The following is a 16,672-nucleotide window of genomic DNA, read 5'->3' on the forward strand; positions in this document are numbered from 1 at the left end:
AAACCAAACCGAACTGAACAGAACAGCAGAGAGAAACAGCCTAGATGCTTGGCCAATAGACTCGACCATCTTTCTCCTACTGCTCTTCCTCTGTCTCCTGCATAGGCTTCTTGACCAAGATGACAACGTGGCCATGGCGCTGCTTTGGGCCAATTGCCTGTCGCCGGCATGTGAAGAAGTGCTGCCGCAAAAGTGGGGGAAAAATATGAAGAAAATAAGAACAATTTAAGAAATTTGGAATATAGAAGTATGTTAAATAAATAACTAGAAAATGTATTAAATTACATCAATTATAAAGCTTGAAAAGTTTATCTTTCTATATTAAAGAAATCGTAATACTCTTTCTGTTTAATAATTCATACGATTTAAGAACGTTTTGCTTTACAGATCTCATTAAATGAATATCCGAATCCCTCTCTAATTGAATAATTTAGCCAATTAACCCACTGTGGCCCACGCAACAAACGTGCTGGCTTGGCTGTTCATTCGCTGCCACCAAAGCAATCTTGCAACGCAGCAGCAGTTCTCCCAGTTCTCCACCAGAGTCAAAGCGAAACCTAGACACACTGGGACTTTTCCACAATCGACTTTGGGATTCAGCTCTGGGACAAGACTCCAACACAGATCTTGACTTGGACTTGGACTTCGACTCGGCTGCGGATTCGCGACTTTTGCGATGGCACGACTTTGGCGAAATAAGATATAAGCACGACATAAATGGTACTTTATATCTGCAAGATATTATTTTTCCAAACATACACACAAGGTTTATGATTTTTTCTAGATATTTTGTCATCTTTATTATCAGCAGAAGGAGCTGAGCAGAGCCGCGCAATGGCAATGGCAATGGCCCAGGCCAAGGCATAAAGTAACCAAATAAGCACAAGCGGCAGCTGAAGATGCGGCTAACCGGTGTCATGGGAAGAGGCCAGGCCAAAGTCAGGGAAAATAATATAGGAAATACTGGTACAAAAGTACAAAGCCAAGAACAAGGATGGCTGCGTGGAGAATTGGCCAGAATCGAATGCCAGAAGCAGAGCAGAAAAGGAGACAGAGCCAGCCAGCCACCAGGTGAGTGTCAGGCCGAAAGGCAGGAAGCAAAGCCAACTGCAGCACTTGACCAGAGTCTTGCGATTCTGGAGACGACACCACAATGGAACTCTGGGAAAGAAGGGGAGTGGAACTGGTGCAGGGGGGTTGCCTCCATGGGAATAGGAGCAGTTGCGTTGCGTACTTTGCACTTGACCACACCACTTGCAGTCGGGTTTACCTTAACCCCTTCCTTCCCTTCTTCTTCCCTCTTTCCACGGTGCGTCATATTTACGGTTCGGTCCAACACATAAACAACATTATTTGCCACCCCATGCCAAAGGCGGCCCCCTGTCATAAACTAGTTTCACACACATCTATATCTACATGTGCAGAGAGAGGAAAATGTAATAGAATATATTAAAATATGCCAGGTTTTGTTGGCAGAAACATGTATCCTTTAAAGAATGCCTAAGAAAGTATTGGAAATGTAAAGTTAAGGTAGTATTATTTTGCTTAAATTTCTTATTGAAAAACGTAAGTACAAAACCCCTTTAGAGGCTTAGAAATACCATTTAAAATTAATAATATATCTCCCAAATTTGCATCATATTTTCTTAAAATTTTCTGTCCAGTGCACATCTTTCTTCTGTGTACTTTGGCTTGGAACTATATTAATGCGTGAGCACACACAGCTTGGCTACCAAGCAAAGTTCTCCACCTCTGGCCATCTTCTTCGAGGGTTTTTCTACACACACACAAAGTCCAAATATATATCTATATATATATTTGTTCGTATATATGTTTAACAAAAGGCGCCGTCCAGGGCATAGAGGCTTCGCTTCTTTGTTGTTGACTTAGGCCCACGCCAAAGAGCCGGAGCCCGAGCCCAAGTCGGAGCCGGAGCTAGAAAGGCTTCTTCCTCCATAGAGTCCAAGCATAAAAAACCACAAAAACCAGAGCTGGCATATTGCCGCTATTGTCTTTTATAGTTTCCTGGAACATTTGCCGCTCTGGCTTCCATCTCGAACCACCGACCGCCACTGCCACCATTAGTGTGGTGGTGCAAGCTTTCCTCCTCGTATATATATATATATATATTGTATGACTCCTCGTGTGTTATATGTCTTCGCGGTCGCCATCGAAGCAGTTGGGGGCATCTCTATTGCCGTATTCTTTAAATATGATTTAAAACTTTACCGCAGACATTTGCCAACTGTAATGTGACCTAGTTAGGGGGTGCAGGCAAGTGTAGGTCGAATTACTATGGAAGGGGAGTTGAGAGGGTGGAATGGGTCTATTGTATAACAAAACAATAAAAGAAAAAGTTTTTTATATAGACAAAATCTTGGCAATAGCAATAGTCAAGTTTTTTATTGGGAAAAACTAGACCTAATTTGATCTGCCATAAACTTTAACTTGCCTAAATTACCTGCAATATAGTACATGAATTATTAGAAACTAATTTTTCAACTAAATTAAGTTGTATAATTTAATTGTTTATAAAACAATGATTAAAGTAAATATTAAATATGGCATGAGGGGATTAAATCTAATAATTGAATTTAAATATTTATTAAAAACCACATTTTCTAGAAAATTAAGGTTAATTTTATTTAAAAAGAGTTTAAAAAGTTTGTCTTCCTAAAATAATTATCTTTAATTTACGATACTTTTAAGTTTTTATATATAATTTCTAGTTTGTAGACCATTTCCCCTATCAAATTGATTAAAGCCCACAAAAATTAGTTTTTTCAGTTTTATATTCAATTTAAATTTCTATAATGTAAATCGTACATCAATTTGACAGTTTAACTTCCTCCACATGTGACTGATTTAATTTCCTCAAAGTTAAACTTCCCAGCCATGATGACATTCACTTTTATTTTAACATAAATGTATGCAGAGGAGATGTGAAAGTGTCCAAAAATAATCAATAAAAGCAATAGAGGCTGGGGGATATATTGGGTTTTATGCCAATAGGCCAAATTTGATTTCCCATTAGAGCACAGTGGGCTTCCTCGCATTTAGTAGCTTCATTCATCTGCAATCATAAACTGCACAATGGGGTTGCTCCGTTCCAAGACTCAATCTGCTCCGGGGAGTCTACTTTAATGTGGCACATCAAAACTTAACGACAACACCTACTCCAGTTTGTTTTATGGCGTCTACAAAAATGAAACAAAAGACCGACGACCGGGCAGACCAATTTTCTGGACGGCTAGCTGGCTGGTTGGCTGGCTTTTCTGCATTTCTGATGCCCTGGAACCGTGCCAAATGGCAAATATGGACAGCTCATAATTTTACACAATTGTTGCCCCAAAAAAAAAAAACTTATGAAACATGCATGTTCGTCTCGTCTCCTCCCAAACAACACAAGCCAACAAATTACGACGGCACCAACAGGCACTTGAACAGAAAGCCGGAGAGAAAAAAAACTACACAAAATGAGAGAAAATACTTGAGCGGGTATCATTAAAAAGCGCAAAACCCCAAAAAAAAAAAAACGGAAAAAACCCAAAACCAAAACCCACGAATCCCTCTCCACACTTTTGAGTAAACGCTGCAGCGGCGTAACGAATTTTTATTTGGTTTTTTTCCTCCTCTGACCAAAACCCAGGGAGAAAAAAAAAGGCAGATAATACAGTTGATAATAATCCTCAGCAATGTAACTCAATCTCGGCTTCTAAGTCTCGGCTTGCGATACGCAGGACACGATGTACGGAGGGGAAAGGAGTGCACACAAAACTCTGAAGTGCACCAGAAAAAAAGGAGAAAAAATGCTAATTCTGGTACAAAAATAACGACTTTTAGATGCTCTTTTTGGGATTAAATAAGCTGTCATTATAGGGTTTAAAAACGGTGATTTCAGTTCAAAACAATATTTTAAAGAATCATTTTTAGAGTTGCTTTCATCGAGGAGTTTTTTATCTTTATCTTATCGACTTTTTTTTATCGTTCTTCCTAATTAATTTCTCTTTATTATTCTTTCATTTCAAAAGGGCATCCATATTCACCTAAAAAACTATGCATGAAATGAGCTTCTATTCCTGCTTTCCCTAATTATTTTCTCTTAATAACATTTAATATTTCTCTCATCCCCAAAGAGCATCCATAGTTACCTAGAAAACCTCTCCAAAATTTAAACCAAAAGCATTGGCATTGGCTAAAATAATGTGCATGAATGATGAAATGCAGCGAAGGCTGCCAAAGAAGCGGCGCTCAGCAAAGATGCAAGCGGCACACACAGGTAACATAGTAAGGTAAGGGAGGGGGTGACAGGTAAAAGAAAAGACCGGGGCGATTGGGGGAGGGGAGTTGGTGGTTATACTGTTTTCTGGCTTTTGGACAATGGTACCGGCCTGCTATTAACGTCCAGCGCACACATGAAACAAGATATTTGTACCCAGTACCCGATGAAGTATACTTCTTCGTGGCTCTTAAGTCGATGCTATTATTGCCAGCAATACCTGGGACGGCGACTTCTACCGGGGCTCTGGACGGCGAGAGATTCTGAGGCAGACGGCAGAAGGCTGTTGCAAGACACCGGAACGGGTTTGTCAGTTTGACTTTGACTCCTCGCTGGCCGGCAAGTTTTCGTGATGCACAGAGAGGTAAAAAGAGCAGCTTAAATGCTGAGAAATATATCTTTAAATATATTTCTAAATATATTTTAGTTTGCTTAAACATTATTTCGAACACAATATGTGGTCCTAGATTCAAGTTATTAAGTTAGTCTTCAGTTTAGCACAGTTTTCACTAAAATTCTCAACTTGTTTTAGCACGCTTCTATATTCATTCAGGCATATATCCTATTCCCACTAATAAACAATATTTTTCCCTATTCCTGACATAAGCTTACATTTTCCCTCGGTGTAAGGATGGCACTCTGGGTGCTGCCTTCCCGCAGTTTCATTTCGGGTCTTCTTTTTCCTTTTTTCCCCGAGCTGTGTTAATCTTTTGCCTTCTTATTTTTTTTTTCTTCTGGTTCCTACAAAACGACACACGCTGCATGCGGTGGGGTCCCCGTGTGGTGAGATACTGGGGACCGAAAAGGTAAAGACCGAACCAGGTCCGAATACCGGACCCGGGGAGCGACAGGCAGACAGACCGACCGGTGTGAGTAATAGGCGGCGTTGCCGTTGTAGTAAATGAGCTTACCAGGTGATACCAAAACACAAAAGAAATTATAGTAATCAAATCATTTTTATGTTAAATTATGATCGACAGCAGGCAGGCGATGCGGTGCGATGCGATGCGAACCGAAGTGGAGTGGAGACCCTCTCAGTGGATATATCTTTGTACCTTTTGTATCTCTGAGGCAGTCGTAGTGGGTTTTTAATGAAACTTTATACTAAATAGCAAATTGTTGTAGCTTTATGGGATGTATGTGTGTGGTAGGTTGTTGTCTGTTCACTGGTGTGGCTGCAGCTCTCTGGCCACGGCTAATTATCTTTTGGATTGCAACAAGTTTATTAATGTTTATGTGCTGGTATAGAGAGGTATAGAGGTATATGGGAGGACTGGGAAGCGGACACTCCGGCTCTCAGGTTGGTTCGTGGCTAAAATTTATTGTTGCAGTGCTTCATTGAGGCGCGGCGGCTGTGGCAGCGCGATTTTTAAAAGGTTTCAATGAACATTTATTATGATTGCAGGCCGCCCGGCCTCACTCCGAGGAGCGAGTCTTTTGCTAATAATAAACATGTACACATAGTTGTTGCTGGCTAATATATCAACGTTTCATTTTTTTTTTTTTTTTTTTTTGTTGAGCCCCAACAATATAAATGCTCCCATGCTCGTGCTCTCCGTGTATGTTAGCGCCCGATCTCTTTGGCCTGTTAATAGTTTGCACAAAGTCTGCACTTTGCCAGTGTTTATTCATTGTGCCAAATCCATAAATCATGGGAATTATGTTTATTCGACTGGGAACACCCAGCAGCAGCAGCAGCAGCAAGTGCTGTTTCAGTTGCAGTTTTTCATCTTAATGAAAATGTTCAAATAAAAACTCAACTCTGGCAATGTAAATCAATGGATATAATAGAGAAGCACAGGCGACACGACACATGCACATAATCCGGATGCCGTTCTGAGTAGATTTTAATTAAATTTTTCGGTTTATGTGTTTGTGATTTAGAGCGCGGCAAATATGAAAAGGGTTCTGTTTTTATTCGTTCCTTCCTTTTTTTGCAGTTAATTCCTTTAGTTTATTTTTATATTTATTTGAGGCGTTGACTCCTGCATTCAATTTGAACAGCAATCAGTCAATTAAATGCGAGCTTCAGCGATTTGCCATTCATGGTAAATGGGTTAAAATATCTTTGAGTTATTAACTCGAGAACGAAGGAATAGAGAGTGTTGAATGTTGATTGGAAAGCCAAGAAACTATAATTGCAGCCTAGAATCTTAAGATAGTATGTCTTGAGTGAAATACGATTAAAAGAAAGCCTTGAAATGCTACAAATTGCAATTAAAAACGGAATATGCTGCCTACATTTTTGCACATTTTTTAATTAATCATAAAAAAACAACATCCAAAAATTGAATAAATCAAAATATTAAGTATTAAAAATACTACATTTATGATAAAGTCTTCTACCGATTTATCGAACATATATCGCTACCTAAAAATACCGATTTTCATATCGATATATTAAAATGATCCAAAAAGAGCCCCTAAAGCTAATAAAATGCCGACGAAAAATATTAATGTTGGCCAAGTCAAATAAAGAAAACTAATTAAATTTATTAAAATTATTCCTGTATATAAAAAATATCAACGAAAAATCTTCGTTTAAAATTAATCGAAAAATAAGCCCAAAAACTAATAATTTTTTTGAAAAAAAAAATATCCAAATTAATCAAAATAAACAAAGAATATAAATGTAATTAATTTTCTTAACTCGGACCGAATATCTGTATGAAAATATTTTCACAAGTTAACACATAAATCATAAAATAACATGTAAAATGAACTGCAGAGGTGAAAAGTCAAGCCCTGGAAACCTGATAATTAAATATTGTTGAATTTTATGAGCAATCTCTCTCCTTTTGTTGTCCTCCAGCAGCATAGTAAATTAATTTGCGAAAATGGCTGATGAATTTCACATAAAATTAAACAAACAAAACCTTGACATCCAAATATAGGCTCGGCTCCATGTCACTTGTTCACATAAATTTTAAATTGATTTTGCCGTTAGCTGTTAGCCTTCAGCCGGCAGTTTGTTAGTAAAAATCCGTTCAAGCACTTACATCTGCAAATAAAGAAGAGAGAAAATTGGAAACTTAATTAGTTAAATTCACAAACAAAGGCAAACACACAAATGCAAATACACACAGATGAATGAAAAAGAGACTCGACTCTCCTCGAGCGAGAGCCAGTTAGCAGATGAAGACAAATAAAAGTGAAGTGAATTGAATTGAATTGAAGTCAAGTCGAGTCGAGTCGAGCTGAGTCCAGAGTCCATAGTCCCGTCCAGTGTCAGGTGGAAAGCTGAGGAGGTGGAGTGAAAAAATATCTACTACTGCTGCGGATAAGGACCAATGGAGATGCTTGAGATACTTGTGCTGTTGCTGTGAATCCCCCCGAGAAAGAGAGTGCAAAAGGATTCAAGCCATCACGTAGTTGTTTGGCATGTGACGTCCTCGCACTTGCACTCACACACAATTGCCAGACATTTTAATGGCTAATTAAATTGAAACAGAGCATCAGCCACCCAGGCGCATCTCTTCCTACCCGTTCTTCTATTATTCTTTTATTTTTTCTCGTTTTTTGTTTGCTTTTTTTGCAATGACACAATTACAAATTGCCATTCACAGGTGCAATAGTTGTTTAGCTTGGAAAATTGTAAATGGCAAATAGTCAGGGATCTTGAAATAGAAAGAGGGCGCTAAAGATAATGAATCGAATGACAGGAATCCCGACTAATTAGGTAAGAGAGCGGGTCCCAGGTGCAGTTGGAATTTTATCATTCTTTAAATACACACAGAGGAAAATGTTATTTTTAAAGAGTAAATCGAAAATCTAGGAGAAATTAACAATAATTACAGGACATTTAATAACTACGATATTTGTTAGTTTTATTTAAAGTTTTCTTTGACTATAATCTGTTTTAAAAATTGGCTTAAAATCTCTTAATAATTTGCCTTAAATTTTATACATTTTTATTCTTTTTTATGCATTAGAAAATACTCCAAGATAAACCCATTTTCTTGCCTGTTAAAAACCATAAAAGTTATCTTGAAACCCCTTTGACAGTTCACTCTCCTTGATTTGATTTTATGTTCAAATATTTAAACCATAAAATGGCTTTCTTTTTATTATAAAACATAAATGCTATCAGTAATCTTTACTCCAGCCAAGCTGTAAATATTTTTCAATTTGCTGCAAAAATATTTTCAGCAGACGTTTTAGCGCTTTTTATTAGCCAACAAAGGAAATTCCAAAGATATCAAGAGCTAGAGATATAACCAACCAAATGGTTAATAATTTTAACGAGTCATTCATTCATAAATTCAGCGCTTGATAGTGTTGCCAGTTTATTAAGTTAAATCATTTCTGGAATCATAAAAGTGTTCTGTTCTTAATGCCACACACAAGCACACCCAGAGACAGACAGACAAAACCACCGAAATAATCAATAAATTGTTGACTTTATTATGAGACTTAATATGCAGAGTCTATAATGAATTAAATTGACCGAAAAGCCGGGGTTAACCATTCCGTCGGTTCGGTTCATCTTCAAAGGGAATAAATCCGAGGGTGTGTGTGTGTTGCCTGGGTTTCTCGCCTCCGAAAATTGCTAAATTGTTTCCCAAGAAGCTTGAAGCCTATCTTTTTCTGGTTTTGGACAACAGGAAATCGCTGGCAGCCTCTGAATTTTCGGTAGATTCTAATACAGAATGCGCTAACACCTTGGTTGTACCCCTTTTTCTGCTCAACCCGGCAACGTTTTTTCTAATCTCCTCTCTGGCCTGTATCTGCTGGACATGTGAGAAATGTTGCGCATGTTCGGACAACTTTTTGCACGATAATTAAATATTTTTAATTGCTGCCATGCACAGAATGCTGGAGCCGCTGCCGTTGCACACAGAATGCACTGAGGCAAGCTCTTCTCCTCCTTTCGCAAAAATTATTTCCATAAAAGTGCAAATCATTAAATCTTTAGCCGCAGGAACATAGCTCTAATATTTGCCAGAAGAAACCATTCGAGCGCATGTATCTACCAGATGCAGAATGTATCTTTCCTCGTATTTTATACTCCTCTCTCCCGGTCTCTCTCTTCTGTTCCGTGTGTCTCTGCTGCCTTTCCACAAATCTGGCTTGCATTTTCGGATATATCAGAGATTTAGTGGCTCAGAGGAGTGGACAGAATTAAGGCGCAGTCGCAGTGCCACTGCCAGTTAGTGGTGTTAATTTGGCTAATTTCTTATCAAAAGGTTTTTCTTGTAAAAATCGTAAAAAATCAATTAAAGGAAAAATTAATTGTAAATAAATTCATTTTCATGTTGTAATCGCTTTTAAAATGCTTTAAATAAATCTGCACAATTTTTAACTAAAATTATCAGACTGATTTATCAATTTTTAAACTATTATTTAAACTTTTTATAAATCAAAATCTAACTATTTTATTTAGAAATACTATGTTAAATATTTTTAAAATATAACAGCATTTTGTTATAAAAATTTAGCTACTTTTCCTATAAAATTTTGTGGTCAACACTGCTGTCAGCTAAAAAACACGAAGCTACTGCTGCTGCAGAAGTAGAACTTTGTGTGTGGAGTTGGTTTGTTTGTTTTTGGCTCTGCCATAAAGCTGAAGCCAGTTTTGTTTTTAAACATACATCACACACACACACACACAGAGTAAGATCCCCTCTTAACCCCTGCTTAACCGGACTCGTTCGTTGCTACTCTTCTATGGCTTCCTTGCAGCGCAGTTGCAGTTGCACTCCGAAGTTGCACTTAATGCATTTTTCAGTAGATTCTTTTTTCATGAAAATATTTCGTGAAATTATAACGTGCCCAACCAGCTAGCTTCTTTCTGGCCACGGTAATCGTATTTATAAGATACAGTTTTGCTTTTGTCAAAGCCACTCTTACCGAGCTTGGCATATTTAGAGTGCGTGTGTGGATGGATTTTTCTTTGTGTGTGCTTAAGCTCATACTACATGGAGAGCTCTTGCCTGTCCCCGGTAGCCAGGTGATCTTGGAAAGTGATTCATAAATGAGTTTGCGTAGGTGTGAAAACTTCAGGTATGCTAATGAAGCTGTTGAGGCCATGGGAAAGAATTTTACAGTCAGAATGAGGAAATGCAGATAGGTAGTCATTGATTTTGTTTTTTTTTACGGTTTTATGTTGTAAAAGATTAATTTGTGAGGTTAAGTGGAAGAAAGTTGAAAACATGTTTTTGAGAAGCAAAGTTTAGAAGAAGAAATTGAAAATATATTTACTTTTTAATGGACCATAAAAAATCAAATAAATTCAAATTTTCTGCCGTGAGGTAATGTTGCTTGTAAGTACTTTACTTGGTTTAACTTGTAATACTTTTGACCCAAAATTACTTTTATCAATTAATCTTAAACTGTGTGTGTTACCCTACGCAGCCCGCATTATAAAAACCCAACCAAAAATCCCGATAAATCCCCTTCGTTATCTCATCACACAGTTTATTAATTAATTTCCAACCCCTAAACGAGATTTTGAGCAGCTTAAAGTTCTTGTTTGTTGTTATCGCTGGCTGTCTGTTGAATTACTTCACCCTGGATGGTCCAATACACGCATACATATATTTGGCATGCAAAACAAAAAGTATCTAAAGAGATATCTGCTTTGGGATTAATGCAAATTTCACTTAGACAAATTGACGAAATAAAACCGCGAGTTTTGGCTCAACCCCCGCGTCACAATGGCAATATCCCATCAGAATCAGTGGAATAACAAGCGAGACGACGAGAACGAGGACCTATCTAATTGTAAATCCCCAGACCAGGCTATTTGGAAAACCCTCTTCTATCGACGAGATAGAGTTTTTCTAACCACTCTACCCAAAAGAGCGTAAAATCAACTTTGGACCGAGGCTGAATACACAAAAACATTCCAATCAGCGGCTTAAGAAAGGAACCTGGCAATCCCACACACACAATTCATCGAGGGGTTGCTCCTGTCCTATTCCGATTTATATTCCTATTCCGGGAAGGGTTACTACTACTACTAACTGCGAGGGGAAGTTTGATTTTGGGCCCACATCATGGAAAATTAATTAAATTTGATTGTGTTGAAATTTATGGACATCGCTTTGTGATTGTATGCAAAATCGCGGAAATTTATTGCTCAGAAAATAGAAAGGGTATAAAACAAGGGTCCGTCCAGCAGAACACTTCTCCCATATTAATCCTTATTTCAAGGATACTTTTTTTTCTAGAATATTTTCCCTCTGTGCACGTCTGGCCATCCCTTAGCCACATTGCTCCCTTGAAATGTATCTTTTGTATCTTTGTGCACTTAACACGCATTCTAATTGCAAAAGCCAAGCTCCCAAGGAGTGAAAAGAAATTATTAACAACAAAAGCAGAAGCTGGAATTCCACTTGGCTGGGATCTGGGACTTGTACTTGGACTGGTGAATCGGACTCCATCTCCGCCGGGGTTGGCGTGTGAGTAAGTGCGCCCCAAAACGGAAGGCGAGTTGGGACAGGGACAAGGGAGAGTGGCAGCAGCAAAGGTAGGGGTTAAGGAGTGGAGTGCTGGAGAGGAGAGTTTGAGGAGAACGAGGAGTACGAGGGGTATATAAAGCGTAGCAAAACGTTTGCACGTTGAAGGCATAATAATAAAAGGTTAAAAAAGGCGCAAAGAAGATTAAATGCTTGAGAAGATGCAATATTTTTTGCTTCGCCTGCTGCTGCTGCTGCTGTTGCTGTTGCAGTTGTTCCTGCTTGTTGTTGCTGCTGCTGATTGTGCACTCAAAAAAATAAATGATTACATTAAATTTAGACAACTGGAATATTATTGCCTAAGTGAAAAAGACATTTGTTTTCTACTTAAATTTCTTACTTATTTTGTTACCTACTTTCCTACATATTTATTAATTCTTCTTGTACTTATTATTCTTTCTAAATTATTTTCTTTTTTTCCCTTTTCTCTTAGCTTTCCTTTTTCACAAAAAAAAAAAAATTCTAAAAAAATCGTTTCTCCACAAATTAAACATTTTTTCCAAGTGTACTTGCTGCTGCTCCTCTTCCTCTTTCCTGGCTTCAAAAGGGGGCGGGGCATGGGCTGGGCAGACACTGCACTTATGCTGCTTTGTTGCTGTTGCCGCTGCTGCAATGTTGCCGTTGCCATTGCCTTCGAGTTGCAGTGTTGCTGCTGTTGCTGTTGCTGCTGCTGCTAGCCCGCCTTGTAATTGCACATCATGTAGCTGTTGCCGTTGCCAGCTTTCGACCTGGACTCGACCGTCGCCCCTGCTCCGGCCCCTGCCCTACTCCTTTAGCCTTTTAGTTAACTATTTTGTGTTCAAGTTGAAGGCACATGGTAATGGCAATGGTTGCATCTTGCTCACATATTAATTGCCGCACGGCTGCGCGCCGTTCCTGTGGCTCCCCCGGATCACTTGGCTTCCAGTTTAGACTTAGGAGGTTTCTCTCCTACCATCTCTTCTACCCTTTTGGTATCCCCCCATAAAGCACTTCCCGCTTGGTCTTCTTCTATATCGACTGCATCACGCAATTCGCCTTTCGTTTTATTATACCCTCGCCAAGTGCGGGTTTATTGGTTTAGAGTATGAAAAAGGATGGTACTACAAGTGGCTTTATTAGCCTCGCTTGTTTTCATAACCTTCTTATTTTTAGGTATTTATGTATGTTTATTAAACCGGGATTATTGATTTTCTTCTAGAGGTTATGTTGTAAGTGGGGTAAGGTTGGGTTTGAAAGGCATTTCTGTTTATGATTTGACTTTAAATATTTACCTAATAAAATCATATTTATACTTCATAATCAGCTTTAGCTTCCTCAAATAAAATTTATATATTTATCCAGCAAAGCTTTTAAATAAGGGAACGATATATAAATAAACTACCACTTGAAATATCTTTTTTGGAATCTCTACTTAAATTATTTTCTACATTTCCAGGGTATCTAAAGTACTATGCCAACCACACCCATTTAACCTTAGCCTTTCTGGTCCTCTTTCTCTCTCTGGTTTTTTATGCGATATTTAAACAAATTGCTTGTAGAATATTTGTGACATTTTGTCATGCCCGGCAAGTTATGTGAGTTGGTTGGCTGGCCGGTCTCTGTGTGTGCCGTGCTGTGTGTAAGCCCCACGTTCCTGGCTCAGCGGGCAGTGAAAATTGAGTACAAGTTGCTTTGAGTTGCATCATCAATCATTGCACACGTTGAATGATGTTTTGTCACAGATATGCCGCCGGCAGCCAGCAGCCAGCAGCAGCATCAGCAGAAGCAGCTGAACCAGCAGCAGCAGCAGCATCAAAAACAGAACCTGAGAGGATGGAGGTATCTGTCAGCTACAAAAACAAGTCAAAATATTTATAAAAGTCAAAATTGTCGCACACAGTTGGTGGTGGGAGGACAGGAGGACGGTTGGAGATTCGTCTCGTATTCGATTTCGATTCCGGCACAGATGCTCGGGATACAGAAACAACAAATACACACAGTTACACCTATATAAATCCCAAAGCATCTACTCCTCCCTCCTCTCTCTCTCTCTCTGGGCATTGTAATTAATAATCCAAGTTGCGCGTTTCGTCATTTTGAGCTTGAGAAATGGATGCCGTACGGAAAGTTCTCTACATCGATTGGATTTCCAGAGCGAGAGTGAGAGAGAGAGACCCTTCTTGTAATGACAAAAGTATTTGTAATTTTCCCCGGCATAGTTTTCCTTTTTTTATTTTTTTTCTTGATTATTTTCTCCCCATTTTTCTGTGGTGTCCCCAAAGCGTTTTGAGTTACAGCCAAACGGAGGAACTTGAGGAATTGTTCTAATCAAAAAGTTTAAACAAAAAGTAAGAAAATAAAACTGAAAACTAAAAACTTTCCTTTCAACTTGAAGATAAATGATTCGAGTGAGAAATGCTATAAGTTGGCTATAGTTTAGATTACAGTTTCATAAGTAGCCGGGCACATAATAGGGATTAATTGCTAAGGGAATATGTCTAAGGAATTTATATATATATTTCAAGTTGAAAGTTTAAGCTGAAAGTCAAGGAGGAGAGGGTTTATGTGGGGATTAAAAATGTCAGTTAAAAAATCCCCTAATAAAGCAATTGGCATTAATATTTAATTAAGCGGCTTTACGACTTAAAATTTTTGTAAAAAAAAAATCTAAAGATTAAACTTGCCTCATCCCATAAACTCGGTCTTTGGAGACGCTCAAAAACCACAAAAACCGACAAGTAAAAATTTTAGCAATTTAAGGCCAAATTAGTGACTCTGTCTGGGCATCTCCACCGAGAGTTGTCAACTTTAATTATTGGCCACAAAAACCAAAAACTGAGACATAGCTCGGAGAGAGAGAACTTTAAGCCTAACCATGTCAATTGTTTGACATTAAAATGCGCAGCCAAAGACACCGAGAACACACTCGGGTCTAAACAAAAAGCCAAAATTGAATTCCGCCAGTGAGGAAGATGGAGAGATGTGGAGACAGACAAAGATGGAGATGGAGACGAGACAAGACGAGAGTAAATACCGCAAATAAAATAAATTAAATAAGAAAACTACCGCTGTCAAAAGGTTTAACATTTCACTTAAAAACAAAAAATAAACCCAGAGATAGATGAGGGGAGGAGGGAGGCACAGAAAAAGACAGGCAAGATGCCAGTCGTCGGAGTTGGTGTCTCGAGTCCGTAAAGTGTTTTGCTCGATTCTCGGTTTCGGTTTTAGTTCGGTTTCGGTTTTTGGTTTTCTTCGGCTCAACTTGAACAACAATTTCCAAGAAAATTAAAACATGTAAAGACATATCTTTTCATCTGACAAACATGGTCCATGCTCTCTCTCACCCAATGCATATGTAAATATATCTTTGGTCCCGGTCCCCGAGTCCCTTGTTCTTTAGCTTCAGCATTTAACATTTAACTCTTTTGTTTTTCGGGTGCCCCAAAATGTTTGTACACACGAGACAGGGGCCATCTGAACATCCGTAAAAAAAGAGCGTAACTTAAAGCTCAAAAGAAAATTACAGAAATGCCTGAAATCTCATAAATACTTCAATCAAGTATGTCCAAAAATAAGTAAAGATATTTAAGCCCATACACACGCGCAGCCTGGAGAGTGGAGAGTGCCCCCGAAATTCTAAAGGTAGAGGCCAGCCCCCACCCCCCATATACACCAAATGGCGACAACATCTTCCGATCCCTTTGGATCCCAAGACAACGTCTGGCATTTTTGCTTATTTTCTTGTATTTTTTTTCTGTATATTTTCATTTGTATTTTTTCATTTCGACTTTGTTGTTGCTGTTATCCGTATTGTGTATTGAAGTATGTGTCTTGTCATGACATAAGAAATTGACTCCACTTGAATGCGAAAAAGGAGTGCAGCAGCCAGCAGCAGCAGCAACAGCAGCAAATGAAATTAAAAAGTAAATGCAACCATAAATGCAGCCAGAAGACAAGCGAACGACGCCAAAGTATCTGTAGCTATAGCTGTAGCTGTATCTGTATCTGCAACGACTTGAGCGGAGCAAATGAAGTGCCTGTTCCCGAATTGTAAAGACTTGGCAATAACAACAATAAAAGCAGCAGCAGCAACTACAACTAAGAGTTGCTTTTGATTTGCTGAAGGAGTTTGGATGAGGGAGAGTTGCCATGGAAGTTTTGGGAGTTATTAAAAGGGTGAACAAGTTGAAGAAAAGGCAAAGAAAAGGTTTTACCAAAATTCCCAAATAAATATTTAATATAGAAGAATTGTAATAAGAACTTTTTTACACTTTCTCAGAAATAATTAAGTTAATTCGTACCATTTTTATTGGAATTTATAATACAAATAATTTATTAACAACGTAATTAAAGCTTTAAAAATTATCTTTATTATATTTATAATCAAGCAGGTGAAACATGCTACCTGAAATTTGTTTATTCCAAATTTTATAATATGTAATCTTAGCTTTTCTGCCCCAACGAGAAACAATAACCCTTAATCGTTTAAACCCTTTAATCCAAAAAAAAACAAGAAAACTTGGCTTAAAAGAACATTTCAAACCTGCCATAACTTTATAATTAAAGCCTTTATTTTGTACAACCGGCATTATTTTTTATTAATGCATCATAATTTGCCGAAAATTGGTAAGCCCATGGTTCCTTACGAACACACGCAGCAGCCAGCATTTTACCTTTAGCCAGAACACCATCCAACTTTCCATCCATCAATAATCATTAAAATTTTAAAACTTCCCTCGTTCCCATGTTTTTAAGCTTTATTGGAGATTGCAACAGAAATGAAAGCATCTTCTTTTTATTATTTTTTGTTGTATACATATATCCTGTGTATATCTGTATACACACAAGTATATATATGTTTGTTGTTATATGTTTTGGCACTCGCCCTAGACTTGAGCATTGTTGTTGTCTGCACTCGTTGTCTTTTTTATTTTTTGTCTTATTTGGACGAAGCAATCCTTTTTGCCTCCTG

The 16,672-nt window shown here is 38.2% G+C and overlaps 1 protein-coding gene across 2 annotated transcripts in view; it reads right to left on the bottom strand.

The window, feature by feature from the left end:
• The window catches only part of LOC108082794 (uncharacterized), a 93,024-nt gene that overhangs the window by 40,891 nt on the left and 35,461 nt on the right, over positions 1 to 16,672 (bottom strand). The gene's annotated exons all lie outside the window — the stretch shown is intronic.

This window comes from Drosophila kikkawai, chromosome 2L, assembly GCF_030179895.1.
Source record: "Drosophila kikkawai strain 14028-0561.14 chromosome 2L, DkikHiC1v2, whole genome shotgun sequence".
Classification (NCBI taxonomy): domain Eukaryota; kingdom Metazoa; phylum Arthropoda; class Insecta; order Diptera; family Drosophilidae; genus Drosophila; species Drosophila kikkawai.